Below are 8,700 nucleotides of genomic sequence, written 5' to 3'. Positions count from 1 at the left end.
TTCCCCCACCCCAGTTATGTAAAATAAAAAGACGTTTTTGTTTGAAAAACAGGTGTCTTTATTTGACAGTAGGTAGGGAGGGGAAAGGGGAGGAGGGGGGGGGAGGGTGGAAGAAGGCCCCAGTGGGGCATGCAGGGAGAGGTCAGTCCTCCTCCTCCTCCACCAGGAAGCTCTCCCGCAGGGCTTCCCGGATACGGACGGCCCCCGCTGGGCTTCCCGGACGGCGGCGGTGCTGGGCTGACCGTAGTGGCCTGCCATGCAGTCAGCCTCAGCCATCCAGGCTGGCAGGAAAGCCTCCCCCTTTCGCTCACATAAATTGTGGAGCACACAACATGCTTCCACCATGTGAGGGATGCTGTGCTCGGCCAGGTCCAGACGGGTGAGGAGGCATCGAAAGCGGGCTTTCAGTCGCCCAAAGGCCCCCTCCACCACGATGCAGGCCCTGGTCAGCCTGGCATTGAAGGACTGGCGGGAGGGATTGAGGTGCCCCGTGTAGGGCTTCATCAGCCACGGCTGCAGTGGGTAGGCGGCATCCCCCACCAGGCAGACGGGCATGTCCACGTCCCGGACCCTGATGTGGCGGTCGGGGAAGAAGGTCCCGGCCTGCAGCCGCTGGCACACGGAGGAGTTGCGGTACACCCGGGCGTCGTGTGCTTTGCCGGACCAGCCCACATTAATGTCCGTGAACTGTCCCTGGTGGTCACACACGGCCCGCAGGAGGATGGAGAAGTACCCCTTGTGGTTGACGTACCGGGATGCCTGGTGTTCCGGGGAATGGATGGGGATGTGCGTCCCGTCAATGGCCCCCCCACAGTTGGGGAAGCCGAGGGCGCTGAATCCCCGGATGACGGTGTCCGGGTCGGCGAGGCAGACCACCCTGCGGAGCAGTACCTGGTTGATGGCCTTGACCACCTGCGGAGAGAGACACAGCAAAGCGCCAATCAGTGGGGCGCCCGGGTGGCTGGGAGCATTCGTGCCCTGGCAGTGCCCCGCGCCCCACTCCCGGAAGCAACCCCCCTGGCGGCTTGTAGTACGGCCGGGACAGACCGACCGCTCCGGTGCGGGGCGCTTTCGCCTCCTCCCGCCCCCCGTTTGTCCCTGGGGTGGCCCATCCCCTCCTTGCAGCCCCGCTCCCCCTCCGGCGCAGTGGCCGACGAGTGCCATACCTGCATGAGCACCGCTCCGACGGTGGATCTCCCCACGCCGAACTGGTTCCCGACGGATCGGTAGCTGTCCGGCGTGGAGAGCTTCCAGAGGGCGATGACCACCCGCTTCTGGAGCGGGATGGCGGGCCTCATGCGAGTGTCCCTTCTGCGCAGAGCAGGGGCGAGCCACTCGCAGAGCTCCAGGAAGGTGTCCCTCCTCATCCTGAAGTTCTGGGTCCACTGTCGGTCTTCCCAGCGCTCCAGGACGATGCGGTCCCACCAGTCGGTGCTGGTGTCCAGACGCCAGACGCGGCGGGGCACGCCGGTGCCAGGGCGCTGCCGCGGCTCCTCCACGGCCCCCAGGGCAGCCAGGCGGAGAGGCAGGGGGCTGACGTGCACCAGGTGGTGCCAGGCAGCCTCGAGCCATTGCTGGCAGGCTTGCAGCAGCAAGTCCAGAAAGTGTACCAGAAGGTGCAGGGCGAGCTCTGGCTCCATGTTGCCACCTGCGGCGGTGTCCCCGAAGGGAAGCACTGACACAGACGGGCACAGAGACCAACGCTTTGCTGTCCCTCGGCAAGGTTGGCAAGCAAGCAGGAAAAGCTGAGAACCGGCTGTCCGGGGGGGTCCCTATAAGCACGAGCCTCAGATAGCCTCAGACAGCAGCCACACAACGCAACTACTGACCTGATGCCCTGCCAGAACCAGTTTCAGCCGCCCTTAAATGCGCCCCTGCGTCCAATCAGTGTGGACGTGCTAGTTCGAATTAGCAAAACACTAATTCGAACTAGTTTTTAGTTCTAGATGCGTTAGTTCGAATTAGCTTAGTTAGTTCGAATTAGTGCTGTAGTGTAGACGTACCCTTAGGGACTCGAGTTATATGTTCTGAGAAACATCCTACACTGAACGCAAGTGTTCTACGGGACGTTTCGAAGAATAATGGTCTTTGAAATATGCAGTGCAGTTCATCAGTGCTGTACTTCTGCCTGGCTTATGTTTGGTAACTGCAGTTAGTCTAATCATTTTGGGAAGAATCTCTTTGATTTCAACTACAGTATTGACTGCAAGCTGCTCTCCTGTGGGATGTCTATTAATATAAGAAAAAAAGAACATTGGAGTGGAGATATGTTTTACAGACCTCAAAGCAGACTTTTGCCCTTTACTCTCTAGATTGTGCGGAAAAGAGATTTAGGTCCTTTGCATTTTCATTTTTATCTTCTCCATTCTCTCTATTTAGATTTAATCCTGATCCGCTTAAAGCCAATGGCAAAGATCGGGCTCTCAAGTGCTCAACATGTTTTCTGCAAATGTAAACGTTACCTGGGAGTTAGTGATGTGGTTTTTATTATTTCTGTAGTAGACTACAACATCATGCAGATATTTCATACATACTTCTGTACTTAGGAGTTAAACATAGCTATGTAAGGTGATCACCTTGTTTACAATAGACCCTATGGCTTGCTATCAAATTAGTGGTAAATCAGTATTATAGTAAACAAAGGTCAAAGATCAAACCTACAATTTCCCATAAAATTCCAGACCATGTACACAAAATATAAAATGCAAAACCTGCAAGGCACAAGACCATCAACTGCTCTTAAACCTAATCAAAAGCAGGATAAGATCAGAGGAAATGAAATTTAAACATGATTTTAATCCAAATTGTAATGTAAAAGTCACATAATGTATCTCTTTTAAACCATGACAACTGACTAAATACTACTTATTTAAATGTGAAATAGAACAAACTTTCATTTGTTAACATAGCCAACAGTCTACTCATGCTAATGTGTTTTTAAATGACAGCAGATATAGCAATGTGGTGATACCCATTAATCCTAAAAAAAGTAATTGAATCGGTAACTCCTACTCTCACTGAAACCAAGGATAATTTCCCACTAGCTCAGTAGAAGCAAGATTGGGCCCAGAACTTTATTGACTATGGAAACTAATTGGACATATTCATTTCATTTTATAATGGAATACTTGCTTCTGACATTACAATACTCTGTTAGCATGAAAATAATTCTCCAGACAAACATTCCTTAACACACTACTAGCAATATCTAGGTACACTGTGCATGTGCATTCTGCTGAAAGCTTAAACTCAAACATTCACAAAATACAACAGGAAAATGAAACAATTTGAAACCAAAGGTGGAAAATAAGCATTGTTAATGAAGATTTGATTACTCAGTACCACCAGATGTCAGCATACACTATATCATTGAGAGCAAGTACTTAAGACCTTTCAGAACTGGACTGGAATAAAACTAACTTCCTGCAAATGAAAATTATGCAGTGGTTAAATAACTGAGATCCCAATCCGAGCCTCTTGTGGGAAAGTCTGTGGCAATGACAAAGAATTCTCTATGACGATTTCCTCAAGAAGACTTCTCCTCAATTGTTCCATTAGATTTGCACTCTAATCCCCCCACAATACAAGACCATACGTCCTGCTCTCCCCAAAGTCCCGCAGATCTTTCAGAATCCATGTGGAACACAGCAGAACCAGGAAACAAAGGAAGTACCATTTATGCCTAATTAATAATGGCTCCTTCCATACATCTTGCTCTCCTGGGATTATTACAGCTGCCAACTGCCCAAGAAACCTTCTTAAGGGAGGAACCCCCAGCAATGGGGAAAGGGTAAATTTGGAAAGTTAATAGTGATTGGGACTAAAGACTCGCCCCAGCGTTAGCAGGCCCATATGCAAGAATTTCTGGGGTGGGAGAGGGTGCACTTATTTGATAAATATGGACTGCAATTTTTTTTAAATATAAAGTCATGCAATGAGTGTGCATAAGAGAAGTTAATGAAAAATGTTAGTGGAATCCAGTGATTGGTAAAATGATTTTGTTATAATATACTAAACATTTACATAGTAATAAAGGTTTTATAGAAATTACCTTCTGGGATCATGCTGGGTAGCATGGCTGCCAGGCCCCCCACTCCCTTGGCTGCCTCTGTCAGCTGTCTGCTCAGCAAGGCCAGCGCCGGGTAAGCGCAGGCGGAGCCGGGCCCAGGCCGCTCATCACGGGTGGTGTGTACCATTCCCCTGGCCCTGCCTTGCTGCCACTGGCCCCATCCGCCCATCCCCCAGCAACACAGTGCTCTCCCATCCCCCTAACACAGTGCTTCTCAAACTTTCTGGCCCATGGCCCACCTTACTCAATGCAAACCTTTCCGTGGACAACCAGTTGCTAATGGAAACTTGCCATTAATTACATAATTACAACCAAGCCATTTTGCTAGTGCTGCAGCTAGGAAGAATAGTTAATTTAACCAGCGAGAAAGGAAATACTAATACTATTACATAGATTAAGTGCTTTAACTTTCTCATGTTAGTTTATCAAACTTCATTTCAAATAAAGTAAAATATTAATTTATGTCCAACACAAAAGGTTCCCATGTTTTCTATATTTATGGCAGGGGTGGGGAACCTTTTTTGGGTTGGGGGCCACAGACCCACAGAAAAATCAGTTGGGGACCACACAAGTGAGAAGCAAAAAAAACTCCTCCAAAACCCCCCAACACTCACTGAAGTGGCCCCCAAATGAGATGCTTAACTCTGGCACTCCAGCCCCACCAGGGGAGAGACAAGGAGGACTGAGGTTCAGGGCTTCCCATAGACTAGATTTACACTTCTAGGGTTTCAGGGCTGGTGGATTTTTGTGGACCCCCTTGGCTCTGGCGTTGGGACAAAAATGGAAGGTTCAGTATGTGGGACAGGGCTGCCAGCGAGAGGAATGGGGTTGCAGAATCTTAGCAGGAGGTGAAATGCAGGAGGGGGTGAGGTCAGGATGGGAGGTAGTTTGCAGAAGCAGGCTGGGAGTAGGGTGTCTGGCCAGGTGGAGGGGGAAAGAGCAAGGGAAGGTGCAGTATGTGGCCAGGAGGGAGGGTGCAGGTCTCAGTGAAGGGGCTGCATGAGGAGGCTGTGGGTGTGGGGGTTCCCACATGAGGAGGTGGGGGACACTTACTTGTCTTTGTACCCCACACCAGTCCCAGGCATGGCTTCCTGCTGCTCCCATTGGCCAGATTCTGGCCAATAGGAGCAGTGGGGAAAGCCTCCAAGCAGTGTGCCTGCATGCTGCTGTTCCCCCAGTCAGGGGAGGAGGAGCGCTTTTTCCTTGTGAGCCGAATCGGGCAGCAAGGACTCAGGGCCTTCTCCCTTTCCCCAGAGGGAAGCCGATGCTGGTGCTCCAACCACATGTGTATGTGTGGGGCAGGGGGAGGAGTGAGGGAGGGCATGTCTGAAGCACCAGTGCAGGTTCCCTGCTGCGGGGGGAAGGAGGGCAGCTGAGCTTGAGCCGGGGACCCATTGCCTTAACAGAGCCCCTTTGTACTTACTTGAGGGATCATGAGGGTAGGTGCGCATTTGCATCCATTGCATCCCCCCTACATACAGGCCTGACTAGTGAAAAGATGATTGTACATCCTCCACATACCCCACTTGAGTCTCAAAATTTGACTCATCCAGTCAGAGAAAATCAGGTGTTTGTTCACCTGCTTTTTAAAAACTCCGCTGATGGGAATTCTACAACCTCCTTTGAAAGCCCAGCTCAGAACTTAACAAACTTGATAGGCAGTGTTTGAAAACCCCCAGCCCTGCCTGCTCCAAGGGCTGCAGAGACCAGTCAGCTGCTTCCAAGAGGGGGGCAGGGCCAGGGCACGGGGAAGTCTGCCTTCACCCTACTGCATTGCCAAACTGTTAGTGGCCAGTCTCTTTATTTGGATGCAGGAGCCTCATGGATCAAGCTCAAGTCCAGGAGACTCTTGGCCTGTGTTTTGCACATGGATAGAAAAAATGAGAAAATTTTGTTTTATCCACCAATAGCAAAGTAATGTGCAGATGTGCACCACCAACTGAAACTAAAAGCTTATATATATATATATATATATATATATATATATATATATATTGATTTAAAGTGCCATAGGGATAGTTACTCCAGCCATAACAGGTTAGGCATTTTAGAAATCAGTCCACAATTAATTAAATTTAAGCATAAGAGAGAAATAAAAATTATGAAAGGCACAGACCAATCAAAAACCGAAAATAAAGTAGGAGATGAGTGTGAAAGACTGTGTTTGTGTGAGAGACAGAGACACACAGTGTGTGTGAGTGGGACAGAAATTCGCATTGTCCTTTAAATATGCTGAGCACATTCAAACATAAGAACAGCTGCCAGCAAGCTCCCTCCATCCAGAGCATTATCATGTCTTTGTACAGCTGGAGGTATAGGTGTGGGGGACACCCTGACATCAGGACCCTGCTCCTTGTCCTCCCACGCCCTACACAGCAAGCAGGAGACTCCTGAGAAGCAGCTCCAATGCAGACAGCAGGAGAATCATGGTACTTGATAGCCTCCCAGCCAAAGCAGTCAGGATTACCCGTCAGAAGCTCCAAGACCTACTGGTTGCTGACTACTCATCTAGTGCAAGGATCTGTGCAGCTTTTCCAATCTTCCAACTGAAAAGAACGCCTGTGCACATTCCAGTAGAGGGCGCCAAAGCAGCAACAACACTTGGGAATAGTCTGTCAGCTGCTCTAAAGCAGGCCAGAGCCCTTTCAAAATGCCTTAATTAATATGCACATGTAGAGTTGAGGCATAGTGACCTAAATTTGCCATTGTCTGTCTGTACATGTACAAATAAGTAAAATAACAGTGGCCTATTAGAGAGTAAAAACCTAATGAGGAGTTCATAAGAGATGGCTAGATCCTCAGTTAAAGTCAAGTGCATTTGAACTGAGGGCAAAAATGGTCCATGGTATAAATTAGAGCAACCTCAGGACAATGGGAATCATGAGGTGTCTAAATAAACTGGTTTTAAGTGGAGCATGGGGAGGATGTTTCAAGACCCTTTGTAATCTTACTTAATGCTGCTGACTTCAAAGGAAGGAAACTACGTAAACTGTCTCACATGTTACAAAACCCATACTCAAAAACCACAGTGAAACCCGTCTTTGAGGCAGGTACATGATGTATCATAGCTTTGGCAACACTTACATGTGGTGTCAGTGATCTGAAACCACATGAGAGGGTCTAGTCTGGTTTGGGACTTCTTGAAAATTTGTGAGTTAAAAAATGAAAATTGTGGTATTTTGATAAATCCATAAAATCCCTGGTATATGAAACATAAAAATAACCAGAGGCAACATCCAATATGACTAGCTGGAAAATCTACTCTAGTTTTTTCTCTCCAGAAAACAAAATGGTAACATGAATATGTGTGTGTTTTGCAAGGAGTGATAAATGGTGAATTAATATAATTAGCCATGTGTGTGTGCAGAATTACCAGTTACAATATTTAGGGTTTTGTGGAACAATATTTTCTGCATAATAAAATATTAGTAGAGTTTTGCATTTTGTTTATGTTTAAATTGAGCTTTCAAAAGATTTTTTTTCTTTGGAAAATGTGTAAGTTTAAAATATGCTTCCCAGTCATAAGTATAGCTAAAAACATAAACACATTCACAACACTGTTTTGTGAATGCTGCTTTCATTCTTGTAATGGAACCAATTTTTTTTGAAAAAAGCAACAACAATTTTTTTTTATCTGTTCAGCTCCTTTGAGCACTGAGAATACTGTCCGGATATAATTAATAATAAATCAGGGAAATGATTACTTATGACTTTCACAGCAAGCATCCTATTCAAGACACGTTGACACAGATGTTTCCTGAAATAGCAAATAGTGATCCCTGAATCACTTCATAGACACTTGTGGATTTTTAGATCTGTGATGGATAATATATTTTATTAGATTTAAGCAGACAAAATTCTGAGACTTTGCAGGTGTAGTTGCTTTTTAGGGGGGCTGGGGTGGTTGGGAGAAACAAGGCTTATTTGAGGGGAGGACCTAGAGTTTTTGCTTTTTTGCTTTGAAACAGAATGTTTTTAAAGCCTCACTTAAGATATACTGGGTGGGTGTATTCTTTATGCCTGTGATTTGGCTTTTTGTAGGCCAAATAGTTTTGTGAAAAAAAAAATCAGTAAAGCCTTTAAAAAACAATCCATATATGAAATAAATACTACAGGGATTTACCTTCTGTTGGGGAAGGCAGATATTTTCTTGGTTGTGTATTTAGAATCTGCAGAACATTCCTCACTGTACTTATTATTTTTTACCATATAACAATTTGTAGGTATAAATATTTGTTTTTTAATTCAGTCTATATGGTAATGTCCCTTTTTCTTTTATGCGTCGACATGAGGAATTGATCTTTCATTTGAAAAAATATATCTATATAAAGGCTGTATACAGAGTTTACAGACCTTCTTGTGATGGGTTTGAACATGAAGGAAAAAAGAAAAAGGCAATGTAAATTAAAATTAAAGTATCAGACAAGGGCTCTTATAAGGAAAAGATTTACAGGATTTCAATCAAGAGTGGCTTATGGATATAACACATGGAGAGGTCTGAGTTTGGTTGTTGTGGTTCATCCACTTATATGTCCAGTTTTGCACATATGGAATAAATAGATTCCACCCAAATTCCAAGGCTGCAAGGTTTTCTTTAGTGCTGTAATTTACTCTTACAAGAATTTTTTTTT

The 8,700-nt window shown here is 46.2% G+C and overlaps 1 pseudogene; it reads right to left on the bottom strand.

The window, feature by feature from the left end:
• Positions 1-424: 424 nt before the first annotated feature.
• Positions 425-1,298, bottom strand: LOC149525246 (uncharacterized; annotated as a pseudogene).
• Between the last annotated feature and the right edge of the window lie 7,402 nt (positions 1,299-8,700).

The sequence above is a fragment of the Pelodiscus sinensis genome, chromosome 2 (assembly GCF_052426305.1).
Source record: "Pelodiscus sinensis isolate ZL-2025 chromosome 2, ASM5242630v1, whole genome shotgun sequence".
In the NCBI taxonomy this organism is placed as follows: Eukaryota; Metazoa; Chordata; order Testudines; family Trionychidae; genus Pelodiscus; species Pelodiscus sinensis.
Note: the sequence above shows the minus strand (reverse complement) of the source record. Positions and strands in the feature narration are given on the sequence as shown.